The sequence below is a fragment of the Sturnira hondurensis genome, unplaced genomic scaffold, assembly GCF_014824575.4.
Source record: "Sturnira hondurensis isolate 20B ecotype Veracruz unplaced genomic scaffold, ASM1482457v3 Scaffold0000867, whole genome shotgun sequence".
Classification (NCBI taxonomy): domain Eukaryota; kingdom Metazoa; phylum Chordata; class Mammalia; order Chiroptera; family Phyllostomidae; genus Sturnira; species Sturnira hondurensis.
The window spans coordinates 2,962,675-2,980,002 of NW_028073498.1; the positions used below are offsets into that span (position 1 = coordinate 2,962,675).

General features: G+C 52.5%; 1 protein-coding gene across 3 annotated transcripts in view; it reads right to left on the reverse strand.

Moving 5' to 3' along the window:
- Positions 1-17,328, reverse strand: part of SLC6A6 (solute carrier family 6 member 6) — a 78,402-nt gene that overhangs the window by 48,120 nt on the left and 12,954 nt on the right. The gene's annotated exons all lie outside the window — the stretch shown is intronic.

Below are 17,328 nucleotides of genomic sequence, written 5' to 3' on the forward strand. Positions count from 1 at the left end.
CACAACTGAGTGAAGGGAGAATGAAAGAGGCTTCAAGGAGGAAGTCTCATGATACCCGTTGACTGAGGCAGCCAGCCGGGCTTGGCCCTGCACTCCGCAGGAAGGAGGGGGTGCGGGCACCCTCAAGCCTCTCCGATCCCCTCTGAAGGGGCTCAAACCCCAAATGCCTCTTAGCAGGTTTCCAGCATAGGCCACCTGCCACCATAACTGAAGCTAAGCTAAAGGACAGAATTAGGGAAACGGAGGAGGGCCGCCATGATGTCTACTGGGTGCTCAGGGGCCTGTTTTCAGGCACAGGGCGGTGAGTCAGCAGGCCACAGCCTCCAGGCACTGACTCACCAACCACAAGCCTGTCACTCTGCTCCTAGTCAGCTTCCCCAGCACCCCAGGCCTCAGCCTGGTTTTGCCGGAAGTGGGGGTGGGTGGGGTGAAGTCAATCATGATCCTGAAGCAGGCTCTGTGGCACCCAAATTATTTCTGGAGGCCACAAAAAGAGACATGAAAAAAAGCTTAGTTTTTATTTCCTCAAACTTCCCCTTTTAAGCCACCCGAAAGCCACCTTCTCACTGGCTGTGAGAAGCAAACAAAGAGCCCTGGCTGGGCGGCTCAAGTTGGTTGGAACATTATCCCATGCACCAAAAAGCTGTGGGTTCAATTCCTGGTCAGAGCACATGCTGGGTTGCAGGTTTGTGCCTTGTTGGGGGACATGGGGGACGCAACAAATGGCTGTCACTCACATCGTCATTTCTCTCTCTCTCTCTCTCTCAAATCAATAAAAACATATCCTCAAGTGAAGATTTCCTTAAAAATGGAACAAAGAGCAGCCCCTCTCTCACTATACAGAAACTGGAGACAGGCCCTGGGTGACAAGGCCAGCGGATGGCACGCCTGTGGCGCAGTGCCACTCAGAGCTCGGCCACTCCCAACCGACCCTGCCAGCAGAGCTCTGAGGGAAGGTACGGCTCCGGGGGAACCAGCCAGGGCACCCTGCTCCAGGGCCTTGGGCAAGCCGCCTCTCTCATCTAAGCATTGCCCCCCGTAAGGCAGGCGTAATATCTTGTCTACAGTGTGCAAGAACTTCCAGTTCAGTAATGCTTGTCGAAAAGCTCCCTGTTTTCATTGTTCCTCTTTTACACATGGTTCTACTCAATGAAGAAAGACCTTCCTTTTCCTTCCTAGCTCTACCCTTACCTCACCCTAATTTAGAAATTCAGTGCAAGGACAGTTGGGTACCTGCAAAATGAAACAGCCTGGGATTTCGCAAGACAGTGGGGGTGATCAGCTAGCAATGTCTGCTGTCCTTGCCCCTGCTTCAGAGTGAAGGACCCGTCCTTGCCCCTGCTTCAGAGTGAAGGACCCGTCGCCTGAACTCACTTATCTGAAAGTCGAGCTTCAGGGGTCTTCCACCTTACGGAGCCCACCCAAGACCCCCAGGGACTCCTAAAGTGCAGCTTGGCCCAGGCTGTCCCCGACTAACTCACAGGCAACAAATGTCCCAGGATGAAGGACTCCCAGTGACATGCCCGGGCTTCACGGGTCATGCCGCAGTCTCGGGTCCATAAATAATTATGTGTCTGCCCCTCTGTGGCCTAGGGCCTGCTTCCCAAAAGCGCCTGGCACTGTGGACACCTGTCAGGAAGATTTAGGGCTCAGAAGTCTGGAGACACTCAACGTAGGAGTCAGTATCTACCTCACAGCTGTGAGCGCTCCTCAGTCAGGGCGACAGAGCAATGGCAGACGTTTAAGACACAGGCAGGGAGGTCGACAGAGGAAGGGTGGTCCCTGCTGACTCTGCTGGGAAGAGGTGTGCTCCCAGCACCCCAGCACACATTCCCCCTGCCCCAAGAGGTACAAAAGTCTACGAACCTTTGCCATTTTTTGAGAGGTAAGCCCCCAAGCTTTAGAAAATCCATTTTCATTACACAACCTGTTCCCTGAGCAGGAATCTTCCAAAGTGATTTTGAGGTGAATTCTCCATAGTCCCCTAAAGGTTTGCCAAGTGCTGGGAGAGGCTGCTGGATCCCACACAAAACCCAAAAGCTCCAAACGGGTCCTCAGAGGTCTTAGCATGCAAATGCAAGCTCACTTTCTAGATGAGGAAACAGACCCGGGCCCAGCACAGAGCAACGACAAGAGATGCCAGCCTCTTTCACAGCTGGACGATCAGAGCCGCAAGGAACAGGGTTCCCAGAAGGGAAACTGAAGCTGGAAGGAGGTGGTCGAGGGCAGACACACTCCTGACATCCCCAGCCTGGGGAATACAGCGGGTGCCAGAGGCTGAAAGGAAAGCTCTTACTTCAGACCTAGATACTGACAGGTGGACTGGATTCATACCTAATTCCACCTGGCTGGCAGATGTTGGTGCAGCAGCAGCAGCGACTTCCAAGGCTACAAGATGGTGCCTAACAGCAGCTACTGCTCGGCGAGAAGAAAACTCAGCACTCAGATCCACGCCGGGGTCTGGCGGAGCTCAAGGGAAGGCAGATATCTCTCAAATGCGGTCCCCCTACATGTGCAGACCACCCCCCAGGGCAGCCCCGACGACCTCCATCTCCTTCAGATTCTCACTGAAGTCCCATTGCACATCGACAGCATCTGTGCAGTTGAGGATACAGCACTGCCTCCTTAAGGCTCCGTCACACATGCAGCCTCAGAGAGCAAGGCCACCCCAGCCACTGGAAACTCCACAGAGGGGTGCCCTGAACTCTGCCAAGCCTGTGTCCAGCCATCCCACCCCTGGCTGTGTCACCCTCAGCTCCAGAACCAGCGGTGACTCCCAGCTGCTAGCCAAGGCTCATTATACTTGTTTGCCCCTGTCCACAACCTCTGCCACTTTATTTCCCTTCTTCCCCAGGAGCCCCAGGCCTCCTTGTTCCCTCCCAGCACTACCCCATTCATTCCTGTGCTTTGTGGGTTCATGGTTAGGTGGGTCCCACCCACCCTGAAGACCTGACCCAAGTTTTACCTCCCACAGGAAGCCTTTCCTTCCCACCCCCTTCCTCTCCTCTCCTCCTCTGCCCGGCATCGTTGCACTGTTCTCCAGGCGCTGGGCTCTTGCTCAGAACTGTACGACTCCGGACAAATCCAAAGTTCTCCTGGGACTGTGGCTGCAATGGCTGGCGCCTGCCTCCGCCCCCACTCCCAGACCTATGAAATCTGAATCTTCAAGGCTGTTAAACTGGCCCCCAGCTCTGGAATGAATCTTACAATCAGGTGATGTTGGGAACAGTGGTACTAATGAACTGGAAATGCTCAATAAAATGTGTAACAAAAATCAACCAATAAAAAAGACTGAGTGGCTGAGAGTGCACGAGAGCATGCGTGGTGTGCACATATGTGTACACACGGATGGTCTCTCCTGCCAGACTTTGAGCAGCAGGGGCCTGGGCCCGGCCCGGCTTCATTCCCACCAGCCCCGGCAGGTCCGGAGCCTGCCCCAGTAACCACTTGGCAGACTCAACAGTCTGCCGTTGGTTCTCCTACGCCCTATTGAGGGTCTGGTGGGGACAGGGGTTTCCTCAGAGGCATCCAGCTTAGACCGATTGTGGTCCCTGTGCTGGGAGCCACTTGCCCAGGTGGTCTACCCCTGACCACCAGTGGGACCCTCTGCCTACCTCCCCCCCACCCCCCGCCAGTCCAAATTCTTGCCTCTCAGCCCCTGAGTTGACCAAAGGCAGGTCGGCATTCCCTTTGGGTCAAGGACCTCCATGGGATTTGGGGCTCTGATGTGTGTGCATACCTCCCCAACGACATGGAGGTATGCACACACACACACACAACCCTCTCTCTGCACTCTGTAAATAAACCTGTGCCTCAGTCTCTCACACACAGAATGGGAATAGTAACAGTGCTTACCTCTGAGGGCTATGGGGTTCAATGAGCTAGTCTGTGTGGACCATCCAGACTATCACCGGGACAGAATGTCAGATGCAGAAATGAGATCCAGATTCACGTACTCTCCCTGAGACCAGCGACAGCCTGGACTCACAGCCAAGGGTCTGCAATGCCAGGCCCAGGGATCAAACGCAGGCTAGCCATCTCTGAGATGAGGGCCGTCACTGCAACACCCACCCAGCCTCCTCCTGGCTGCCCCTTCCCTTCTATTCCAACTTCCTCTCCTCTTCCTCAGTGGGGTAGATGGGGAATCCTGGGTAACCCCCCCCCCCAGTATTTTGCTGGATGACAGACAATGTGGGTGCCATGGGCTTGTGGCTTCCTGGGTTTTGAGCATGAATGTGGGAACCTCCTGTCACCTCCCCTACCTGGCCTCGGGGTGCAATTGGGAGAATATTTCAGGNGAATCCTGGGTAACCCCCCCCCCCCAGTATTTTGCTGGATGACAGACAATGTGGGTGCCATGGGCTTGTGGCTTCCTGGGTTTTGAGCATGAATGTGGGAACCTCCTGTCACCTCCCCTACCTGGCCTCGGGGTGCAATTGGGAGAATATTTCAGGTAGCTGCAAGTGGAAGGATGGAGGGCAGGGGGAGGAACAGGCAGCTAGACCAGTGCCTACAGCCCCCACACAAGGTGTTGGTGATGTTCTGGCCCCTAGGACTGCGGTGCCTGCCAAGGCGGGAGGTGGACGTTTCAGGGACTGGGGCCTGGGCTCGAGAGCTGACAAAGGCTTTGCGGTGAAAGCTGCCGGGAAAGGGGATAGCACAGTGACCTTGGCAACTCGGGGGGCAACTGCAGCCCAGCTACTTGGAGCAGAGTGGCCAAGAGGCCTCCCTCCCTGCTTCCTTCCCACTGTTCACAGCGGGAGACTCTGGGCAGCTGTGAAAAAATTCCTTCAGGAGAGAAAGGTGGCCTTCCTGGTGTCCCCCAGGATGGCTGCAGCTGCAGAAATCAGATATGTGACCCCCCCAACTACTCCTGGCAGCCTCAAAACCCTAGTGGTCACTGGACACCTGAGACCTTTCACCAGACTATCACTGAATGACGCACCAGCCCAGGCCCCCAGGCCCGAGCTCATGGATAAGGAGACTAAGATCAGAAAGGGAAAGGGGGCTTGCCAGGAAGCTCAGGCTGCTAGGGATCAAATCCCGACTCTGCCGTGTGGCCCTGAGCTGCCTACTATGCCTCAGTTTCCTCAGCTAAAAATGTAGCTGATCCCAGGGCTACCCAGGACAGAGGGGTGATCACAGAAACTGACGCAGGTAAACTGCTCAACGTAGAGCCAGGCACGCCACCAGGTGCATATTAAGATGTTGTGCATGAGGGTGAGCATCGACTCCCATTGGGGCAGATCCCAGAGAAGATCTGCCCACTGTTAGGAAGGCAAGACAGCAGCGGTCATTGCAGCTGCTCTCAGAGCTTCTACGCCGTCCATGGCTGTCCAGTGCCAGGCCTCCGCCAGCCTGGGTGAGCCCTCACCAGCCCCAAGTACAACGAGAAAGCCAAGGGCAGGGGCCCAGGCCTGGGGTGGGGGGTTGAGTGGGCACCTTTCTTAAACCCTATTAGCCCTACCTGCTAACACTGCAGCCTTCCTTCTTTTGGGGGACAGGGAGGGGGGCGATTATTAAAAATGTCATTTCTTTCACAACATCATATTGAGAAAAGATGACATCTTTTTAAAAATTACCATTAAGTGGTCAAATAAAAAGTTTACCAGCCCGAGGGTAGGCCATTCCACGCTTCCACCCTGATCTGGTTTTTGAATGTGTCTAGTTCATGAAATTCAATACTGTCATCTGGCCTCATGTGCCTGATTTAAGGTGGGGAAACTGAGGCCTAGGCATAAGAGCTCCAGTGTGCAGTGTTTCAACTCTGGACTCTGCACAGCCAGTTTACCTTTCCAGCCTGCTCCAACTTTGGATGCTTAGGACCCGGTTCAACTCCTTATTTATTCAGGATTCTTTCCCAGGCCCAGGGACATCAGAGCCCCAAATCCCATGGAGGTCCTTGACCCAAAGGGAATGCCGACCTGCCTTTGGTCAACTCAGGGGCTGAGAGGCAAGAATTTGGACTGGCAGGGGTGGGGGGGAGGTAGGCAGAGGGTCCCACTGGTGGTCAGGGGTAGACCACCTGGGCAAGTGGCTCCCAGCACAGGGACCACAATCGGTCTAAGCTGGACGCCTCTGAGGAAACCCCTGTCCCCACCAGACCCTCAGCAGGACACTCAGTTCAGAACTCCGACGCACCTAAGGGCTCTCGCACTTGTCCCCTACTCCCTCTTCCACTCAGGCAGACTCCCTGAGCACAGTGCCTTTGACATATGGAGAATCCTCCAACTGCACGGCCCATTCCAAAGAGGAATACCAGCTCCCTGGGCTGGGCACCCATGTGTGCCAGGCTCAGCGTCCGACATTTGGGTGCAGGAGTTCACCCAGTCCTCACCAAGCACTCTATGAAATGAGGGATCTTACCCTGTGAGGTTCAGAGAGGTTGAGGGACTTGACCAAGGTTGCACAGCCAGGAAGAGGCCCAGCTCCAGAGTCCTGGGTGCTCAGCCACTGGGTCTGGGGCACCTCCTGGCTTTTACACCAGAAAGTTCCCCTATTCACCTGATACAGAAAGAAACTGAGGCCAGCAGGAGGCAGAGGTGTCATTTTGTAAATTAGCCAGCTGGATTAGGATCCAGGTCTCTGGATGGGCCCAGATCACTGGTATTTTCACATCTCCAAGGATGAGGCTGCAGCCAGTCTCCACCGCAGAACAGCAGCCGCCAAAACACCCACTTAACCGAGGCTTTGTACTAGGTGCTTCACAGAGATCTTCCCGCTTAATTGGGTGTGTCTGCTGGGATGGCCAAATACCGGCCCCTCAGCCCAGGAAGAGCTTTTAACTATGTAAATTCAGCCTGTGCAGAGCAACTAAGTAGCTATGTCCAGGGGTGTGGCTAATCTCAAGTGAAGGAGGAAGGGGTGGAGTCCAGGGGTTCTGTCTCCAAGGCCCCGTCATTTTCGGCATTGTAACTGCCCCCTTCCACCGCCTCCTCCCTTGAAGCCCGGACAGCATCCCCCACTGCCACACCTCCCCTGAGCTTTCTCTCACCGGGACCCTCTAGCAAAGTGTCCCATCCAGAACTTAATCATCTTATTCATCCTGTGGATGGAGATCTGGGAAAAGTCTCCTTTTACTGCTTGAGGGCAAGGATAGCTGAGATTTAGGCCAGAACTATAAATAGTTGAGAAATCCATCCTTTTTAATTGACTCATCTATTTACTTGGTCAGTCAGCTCCTACTGACCCCCAGATGGCCCAGTTCTAAATAACTCCTACCCAGTGCTACCACTGGGGAGAAGGGGCCTCTCCACCTCTGTCCTCTGACTTCCCAGACAGGTACCCCCACGCCCCTTGAGACTGTTCCCCAAATACACTTGCCTAGTTCCACTTTCGCCTACCCTGTGTCACTATAAAAGATTTCATTGGGACCTAACTCTGCTATCTGCCAGCTGTAAGAAGTGGTGACCTCAGGAACGTCACTTTCCTCTGGGGCCTCAGTTGCATCATCTGTAGAATGGGGCACCTCGCATCACACAGGGGAAGGTGCAAGGAAGTGCCTCAGCACGGGACCGGCTCTGCTCTCAGCGTGGCCCTGATTGAACTTCAGCCACGTTTCACTTCACACAGTGAACAAATGCGGACCACCCTGCTTCGCAGCATCCGCCACAGCTGAGAAAGGCAGACACAAACACCCGGGGCTGGTCTGTCCCGCAGGGAAAATACCACATAAACAGCTTCTCCATCGGCGTTCTGCGTCATGCAGCAGCCAGTTCATTGGCACTGCCACCCCCTCCCAAGGCACGTCATATGCTTCCCAAACCACGTGAGAGGCAAAACTGGGTTAGACACTTCATCAGAGCGGGTTTCCTCCCGGGACCTCCAGCCCCATCTGCGACTCTCCCACAAGCATGTCTGGGTGAGAGCTGCGCTTTGTTTTCCTTCCTAAGCAGAAGCCGGTTGTCAAAACAACTACAAGCTACAACACCTTTCAGGGGCACCTGGAAGCACTACACGAGGATGTCTGGTTTCTGGCTGGTCCCCCAAAGTGAATCAAGACCGACCATTCAGCAGGGCATTTGGGGTCCGCCGGCAAGAGCACGCCACCCCTCCCCTCTCCCATCCCCCTGAACAGGACACCCAGACGTACCCCCCACTTATGACATGGGCAGTGTCCACACCACGCCTTCACTCTGTCCTGCCTTTTTATGGGCAGTTTCTCTGCCAGTGATGCCCTTCTGGTCTTGTGCCCACCTGGCAAGAGTTTATTTAAGGCCTCTGGGAAAGATTTTCAAACTGTGCGTGCCCAAAGCATCTTTAAGAGACCCTCCCTTGCCAATGGACACCCGATCTGTCTCCCCGCTGGCCTGGGAGTACCCAGCCTGGGCGGAGTGATACTCACTCACCTCTGGGCCCCCCGGGACCCCGCCAGGACCTGAGGCCCAGGAAAAGTCCGTAACACTCCGATGACAGAACAAACAAGCTTCCGGTTCTCAGCTTTCAGACGTTTAGACGTTTCCCCAAACTTCCCTGGCCTTAGTAATTCTCACCTGGGCCTTCCCCTCAGTCAGCAGGGCTGGAATGAGGCTCACAAGTGCGGGGATTTCTCAAATGGCCACAGAGAAAACAAAAGGCCTGCAACCTGCGACCTTAAAGGAGCAGGGCTGATTGCTCCGAGGAGGGACGCCGACTAAACCTGCGCAGGAATCACCTCACAACACGCCGTGCGCCTCCAGCTTCCACAGCGATGCACGTCAGTCATCTCTCAATAAAACTGGGAATAAAAACTCATTTATGTCCACATATTAGTCTAAAAAACTGACACTATGTCTTGCTTATATTTGTGTCACCATCATCTGTCATACTGTTCATGAAGATGAAACAAAATTAATTTCACTTTTTTTAAAAGTGAGGGGCACCCCGTCTCCCCAGATGCACGCGGCAGGCCTACCCTCAGCCGGGACTCTCAGGCCGGGCCGGGGATCAGCTGGCCAGGGAAGGTCCGATGTGTGGGAATCAGTGCCTACAAGCAGCCCTACCAGGAACACAGGGTTCGCCTTTTCTAGTTTTGTCTTCTAGGGTGAGTTTTGGCCTTTACGGTGACTAAATTGTCCCTGAAAGCACTTTATTATGGCCATTGTTAATAAGACATGTTAATGAGAAATGTCTGCATCAAGCTTTTCAGTGTACCAAACTGCCTTCTCCTACGTGTGCCGGTTAACCCAGTGGGCATCACAGTCTCCATTTTACAGATGGGGCAACTGAGGCCCAGCAGGAGACGGGACCCGAGGGATGTCACACAGCCAGGACACAGCAGAGCAGGCACTCTTCTCTGGACAGCACCAGGACAGGAAGCAGAGGCCTGACACCTCAAGGCAGTTCGCTGCACCTCTCTGAGCCCTTGGCGGCTCATTATAAAGAAGCATGTATGGGAAGGTGGAGGCAGACAGGGTCATGAGAAGGAGGGGTGGCTCCCATCCCCAAGGCAGGTCCTTCCTCCCTCTGAGACAAGACCCAGTCTCCTGGTTATGCACAGTGACTGAGTTTTGGGGGCCCTTGCCTCACTGTGCAACTAATGGTCTGTGGAATCATTTATGTCTCTCTCCGCCTGCCCTGTTCCCCATTCTATCCCCATCACGCAGCACCGTGCCCAGCATACAGTGGGAGCTCAATGAAAACTGAGTACGTGAATAAATGATGTTGAATAAATGACTTCATTCAGGTTTGAGAGATCATCACAGGACAGGAGAGAGTCTAGGAGGAATAAACCAGCAAGGGCAACAGGGGCCTCCTGGGTAGCACCCCAGAGAAGGAGAGGGCAGGTAGGGAGCTCAAAAGCCACCCACCCTGTCTCCTACCCGGTGTGGCCGCAGTGGCACCACCGGGCACCTCTGTGGGCCCAGCTTCTTTGCAGAGAACGTTGTAACCTTCCCCCAGGGCTGTCTCCACTCAGACGAGTTTGGGGTACACAGAATGCTTCTCTCCGTCACAACAGGACTTCGTAAATCAACTCGGCTGACCCTCTGGTGCCTGGATGAGGAGACAGAGGCCCCAGGCAGCAGCGTCTTCGAGTCTCACAGCAAAGAGGGTCAGGGCTGGGGCGACAGCCACTGTAACTAAATTCATGGGGACAATCTGAAACTTCAAGAAGCAGTTCGTCACCGTTTCCATGGGAATGACCTCCCTGGACCATAGGATAAATAAAGGCTGCAAAGGTAAACTTGTCAGATTTAGCAAATGCTGCACGGGACATACTTAGCCTACAAACATGACTCATTGTTTATCTGAAATTTGAATTTAACTGGGCGCCCTGCATTTTATTCGGCAACCTAATCCACAGTGTCTGGATGTGTTATCCACTGCTAAAGCCAGCACAAAATCTAAGACCAGGAAATAAGTGGAATCAAATCCTCTAGCTGCCTGGTCTGAAAACCTCCACTGGAGTACAAACTAAGGGAGTCAGTACTGAAGACCACACACTCCGCCCCGACCCGTGTGGCTCAGTGGGTCGGGTGTCATCCCGTAGACCCAAAGGTCCTGGGTTTGACTCCTGGTCAGGGCATGTGCCCAGGTTCTGGGTTCAGTCCTTGCCAAGGTTCACATGAGAGGCAACTGATTGACATTTCTCTTTCACATTGATGTCGTTTCTCTTTCACATTGATGTCGATGTTTCTCCCTCTCTCTCTCCCTCCCTTCCCCTCTCTCTAAAATCAGTGAGTGTGCCCTGGGATTAAAACACACACACACACACACACACACACACAGCCACACTCCTTTTCTTCTTGCCCCTCAGAGGAAGCCTCTTGCTGCACGGACATTTCACCACCTTTGGCTCCTCCGTGTCCACATTTTTTCCAAAGCAGGCGTCCACCGCCAAGGACGTCATGTCACATGGACTATCACACCCCACACTCCCCCAGGCTCCCCCTTGACAGGCACAGCTAATGGGGCACAGCATCCTCCCACTGGTCAGGGCCCGGCCTTAGATTCATCCCTAGGACCCAGCCCCCTCTGGGCCCCAGTAACTTAATGGGCAAGAGAAAGATCTCATGTGTGAAGAAACGGTCAGGACGGGCAGGATGCCCAGAAAAGAGCAGGGGACAGCGAAACAAGCAGAGGCTCACAGCACCACTTGACCCTGAAAACATGACCAAGAACTTCGTCCCTCACTGTGGCATCTCGACAGCCCCAGTGGGACCCCACGGACCAAGAGCTCAGAGAGGAGGAGAAGAGAAGATGGGAGGATTTGGGGGTGAAGACAGGAAATGTGCAAGGTGCGTCGGGATCCAAGTCAGGGCTGGAAATGAGGGGCAAAGGGACAGAGAAGCAGATAACCCCAAACTACCTGTGGCTGTTCCTAGTGACAAAGGAAGGAGGATGGAAGTGATGTTTGGACACTGAGGTGTCCACACAGACCACCCCCAGAGGCGCACCACGGAGCTGCCAGGCCAGGGTCGGGGCCAACCCTTCCCCTAAGCACGTATAGACAGGAAGAAGGGCATGTGCGCTGTTGTCTGTTTTACAGTAAGCCCCCCAGCTCAGGGAAGGAGAACCCTCACCCCGGGGTGCCCAGCTCTTGAATGGCGAAGCAAGAGTCACAGTCGAAGTTCAGCACTGCCGCCCCAGCTGCCATCCTGGGATATGATTCCAGTCCCATATTTTAGGTGAGGACACCCGGTACCATAGGAGGCTCTGGGGGGGCCTTCCCTGGCTGGGTCTGAATACAGACTGTGGGGGAAAAAGGATTCTACGGAAAGGAACTTCACAGGGTGATCTGATCATAAATTCACACCCCAGGCCTGTAACTTCTCTAGCAAAAGGTTTTTAAGCAAGCCCTGGCCATCTCTTCCATCCTGCTCTTTCTGAGCCATGTCTTTTGTAATAACCGGCGATCTAGTAAGAAAGATGTTTCTCTGGGTTCTGTGAGCCACCCAGCAAAGTAACAGAACCCAAGGAGGACGTCGGGGGTCCTCCAATCTCAAGCCAGTTGGTTGGAAGCCCAGGTGACAACCTGGACTCGCAATTGGTGTGTGAAGGGGGGCGGGGCAGACGTGTGGACTGAGCCCTTAATTAAGTGGAAGCTGGCACCACCCCAGGTAGATGGTGTCAGAATTGAGCGGCATGTTAGGACACCCAGCTGGCGTGGGAGAATTGCTTGGTGGTGTGGGGAAGCCCCCACACATTAGAATTGTAACCCCTCTCCCTGAAATCCCTGACTAGCAAGCCAGGACAGGAAGATACACCCAGGGAGTCTTCTCTTCACCTGGAACCCGAGCTTCCCGACACAGGTGCGACTGGAGAGGGAGGCCCCCAGATCGCCCTGCTCATCCAGAGGCCCCACCCCCGAGCAGCTGTGAAGTGACTACGCGCCAAAGACGTGGGCTAAATCCCAGGCTGCCGGTCCTGACATGGGGCTGACCTAGAGCTGGCCACTGCCCTCATGAACCTCAAATTTCTCACCTGTTACATGGAGACAGTAATAACTATGCTGTAAGATAACGTAAGTAGGAAAGATGGAAACGTTTTTTGAGAACTGCAAAGGGCGGCTCACTCTATTCTTGTCTGTGTATTCAGACTATCCTGAGACAGAGGGGTCGGAAATAGTTACAACAATGGTAGCAGACGGCACGGCAATTACAATAACTACCATTTGTTAATTGCTATGTGTCCCTCCATGTACTGAGAACTTGCATAGTTTTTCCTCCCTGATCCTCACGACAATCAGAGAAGGGAGATCCTACATCATTCTGTATCACATCTACTCTGTCACAGGACTCGGGCCCAGAGGGGTTGACTGACCTGACCTAAGTCACACAGTAAGGCTGAGGTCAAACGACCTTTACACCCAGACTCACAGGACATCTGAGCTAAGTAAGATGTTAACCACCCCTCTCCTCTCTCTAAAGGATGTATTTATCCTCGGAGTCTGGCCCACTATTTATAACATCTCTTGTTTACTTTTTATTTTCTTCCCCAAATGAGGAAGGCTAGCAGATTGAGAGCCAGGTCTCTGGGGTGGATTGTTTAAATCCTCTGCTCCCTAAAAGCCCAAAGGCAGGGACTCCCCAGGGAATCAACGCCACTCTCCATGCCTCAGGGCTGTCATTTAGGGCAATTTCTGGAGAGTAAAAAATTTGGCAACATTCTGTTCAGCATCTTAAAAATGCATAGGCCCTTCGGGCTGGCAACTCCAGTTTGCTGACCAGACCGTGTGTAACACGGTCGATGCCTTCGGTTTTGCAAGAAGAAAAAGTTCCGGAGGTTGGTTTCACAATGCTGTGAATACACATAACACGGCTGAACTGCAAACTTCGAAATGGCTGGGACTACAAACTTCACATTGCGTGTATTTTACCACAGTTAAAAATGGAAAGGAAAAAAAGATGTTCGAAGCAGAGTGGTTTACAAGAAAGAGAAACTACAAAAGTCCCGTTCCTCATCACTGGGGAAGTAATTAAATAAATGATGATTTACCCAACAAATGGAAACCATTTTGAACTGGGGGTCCCTGGGCCAGATCCAACACTTTTGTTTTTGTAAATAAAGTTTTACTGACACAAAGCTATACCCATCATTTGCATACTTACTGGCTTCGTAGTCTAGCTACAACGACAGCGGTGAGGCCACACGGCCCACGCACAGAACACACACTACCCAGCCCTCAAAGGAGTTCGGACCCCTGAGTGAGAAGACCTGAGACCCAGAAAGCTGCTCAGAAACATGTAAGGAGTGGTGTTGGCGGCGGCGGGGGGGGGGGGGGGGGGGGGGGGGGGGGGCAGGGAGTCAGCTCCCGAACATAGCCAAGCTGAGAGTTCAATTTTCATAGAAAAATGTAAAATTTAAAATAACATATGGCTATAAGGTAAGCCAAAGGATAGCCGGACACAGAAAGTCACGGCGTGGTGGGGAGGGCCTGGGGAGCCCAGCAACGAGAAAAACTGGAGCTTCGCCCCCAGGGTGACCTTGCCTCCCCAGCTTGTGCACAGACCCTCTGACCTTTCAAACACTGGTCCAGCAGCCCTGACCTCCCCTCCTTTGGTATGCAGCTGCTCCTGCGGTAGACACCCCCCAGGAGGACGGACAAGGGCCCTAAGGGTGGCCTCACGAGACTCCCAGGTGAGCCCTTGCTGACACTCCCTTCAGCATTAACCCCTAGGGGATGACATCTAGGGGTCAGCTGTGTTTCAGCTCCAGGCCCAGAAGAACAGCAAAACCAGGCAAGCAATGGAACGGCTGATATCAGCACCAGCTGCAGACTCGTGACAGCTAATGAATATTCTATTGGGATCCTCCCCAGACCTCCAGATAAATACCCTAGACCAGGGCATCCAACCTTTTGGTGACTCTGGGTCACATTGGAAGAAGAGTTGTCTTGGGCCATGCATTAAACACACAAACTCTAACAAAAACTGATGAGCAAAAAAAGTTCCGTGCACAGTATTCGTGATACCCACTGCCACAGATCAGCCAAAATAGTCCTCACACAATAACTCTAATTATGCAGTGGCCCTTTTGATAATCTTTTAAAACTGTCAAGCAGGTCCCAAGTTTGTAACCACTAATATAGAAAATGTACATATCTAAGTAATAAAACTTAGTAATAAAACTAAGTGATGTTTTCAATAAATTTATGATTTTGTGTTGGGCTGCATTCATCGCTATCCTGGGCCACATACAGCCCGGAGGCCACAGGTTGGACACCCCTGCCCTAGATGAAGGTCCCCACGAAGCTCAGGCTCCAGCCCCAACACCTACCCCACCCCAACCCCTCCCCCCAAGCACCTCTTCTTTGTCTCTTTCCTAAGCTCCAAGGGTCCTTTATTTTCTTTGGCCTCTGTAACTTGTTTACTGAGCCTGTTTCTTCTACAGCTCACTTCTTCTGCCTCTGTGACTTTCTCAATAAACTTTTGCTTATAGTTTGACTCTGGGCTCTGAATTCTTCCTTAGCCAGACTCAGCTACCGAGGTTGCTGAACCGAGGTCTGGCCTGACTCCACCGGTCTGACACCTGGTGCCGGTCTCACTGTCAACAGCGCATTTTGGGATGATGGAAATTGGGAAAATTTTTACTTTCTTCTTTTTTGACTTTTTGGTGCTCTCCAAATTTTCTGTATTAAAGATATTACTTCCCAACACTTGAAAAAATGATAATTATGTGATGTGATGAAAGTGTTAGCTAATAGTACAACGGCAGTCAATACCACAACACAAATATATCAAATTAATATGTTGTACACCTTAAACTTGCACAATGTCAAATCTGTGTCAAATCTGTGTCAATTTTTAAATCAGGTAGCAAACCACGAATACCACTCTCATTGCCTTGGCCCTTAGAGGGAGCTCTGCTGACTTTGTACAGGTCTCAGGTCATGGTATGAACGGCCTTTCCCTGCCAGCTGACAACCTGCAGAGGCAGGGGGAACGCCCCGTGGGAATTCTCACAAGCCCAGACAGGTTCCCGTCTCGCTAAATTTATCCCAGACACGCAGGAGGGTGGATCTGCTTTTCAGCTGGGAGCGGGCGGGGCACGCTGCGGAGTCCTGCCAGGAAGATGAGATGAAAAAATGTACTGACATTCTTGGAACCTCCACACTTTGCCGTGTATAACGCGTACTCTTTTGCCCAGATTTTTGAGGGAAAAATAAGGATGTGTGTTATACATGAGTAGCACTCATCTGTATCTATATAAATGTTTTCAATTTTTTTATTTATGTTTATCCATTAGAAGTATAACTCTAGGAAGCAATAACGATATCTGTATGCAAAATAATACCCTGGAATACGATAACTGGTTTTGTTTCTAAATATAAATAAATAAATAAATAAATAAAAGAAAAGATTAAAATGAAAGATATTTTTTCCTGAAAGTTTGGGCCAAAATCGTGAGTGTGCATTATACACGGAAAAAATATGGTAATTTTTGTTGGGCTTCTTGAGTGCTTCAAAACTCCACTGTGATGACAAAGTGACCAATTACCCCTGACCTGGCACTCACTGTCTTTCTGACGCTTCTGGGTGCTATTACTGTTCCATGTTACAGGTTCCAGGTGGGGAATCTGAGGCTCAGAGATTCAGGGTGACTCTCCCCTCAAGGTCACTCAGCTGGCACAGGGTGGAGCCAGGATTTGAACCCAGAACTGCCTGACTCTAGCTCCATCAGGAATACTAAGTGTTTTGGCTGGTTCACTGATAACTCAGAGTCTGCTGAACACACATCACCCACCATCTCCTCCTGCCTGTGCACAAACCTGTGAGGAGATCGTAAGTGACTGTCAGCCCTTTTCTCAGATGGGAACCTGGCAAGCGCGGCAAGGAGGGCTGCAACCCAGCAATGCTCAGACTTCAGGAATGATGGCTTCTGTCCTTGTTGCCTACCATGTCAAAAGTAAACCCAGGAGGGCTGCTTGAAAGGGGCATCTGAAAGGCCTGAGCAAACCCACCTCTCAGCCCCAACTGCCTCTCCTGTAAAATGAGCTCCCACCCCATGTGGGTGGGTCAGCAAGCCTTGGAGAAGAGGAATGATGGCTGGCTTCTGTTTGTTTGTTTCCAGTAAAGTCACCAGCCCTGGTGGGGACCAAGCCCCTAGCACAATATTCTCTTTATCTCACATTCCACCTTCTCAACAGCAGGAACCTGGATTCCAGCTGCCTGGGCTACTCATTAACCAGGATGGAGCCTCAGGAAGTGGCTGAAGTGGGAGTTTGCCCCCAGCAGGGGAGGGACAGGGGAAGGCAGTGCTGGATGAGGCTGCCATTGGGGTCAGATGGCCCAGGGTTCAAATCCTTCCCAACTGCGTGCCCTTCGGGGGAGTCAACTCACCTCTCTAAGCCTTGGCTCACCTCTCTGTGTGGGGAGCTACCTGCGCCCCTCTCACAGGGCCACTGTGAGGGGTGTGGGAGTCTGGAAGAGCCTAGTAGTGCCTGACCCAGAGTAAATGCTCAATAAATGTTACATCTTTTTTACAAAGAGAAGCAACACCCAAGTCATAGGAGTGTTGGAGAGTAAAATGCACCAGTATACATTAAACCCCACAGCACATTCCACATGATGTTCAAGAGTTAAATGCTAGCAAGTATTCTTACTGACATTTATGATGTTTGTGGCAATGACTCTGGAGGTGACACGGTGTGGTACACACACCTCCATGCCTCCTGGCAGCTGGTCAGGGTGGTGTCCTGAGCCTACCTGCTTGTCCATGTGTGATGTCACAGCATGAAGAACTGGACAGAGTACCCGGGGCAGGGTGGGGGGGGGGGTATTCAGGGAGGAATTCTGTCCCTGATTCAGGGATAGAATCAGGTCCACCGCTGGCAGCAGCAGGCCAAGGGTCTTTGGGTCTTTTCTCCTAGTTCTGGCTTCTAGGTGACCCCAAATCAACCAGAACCCA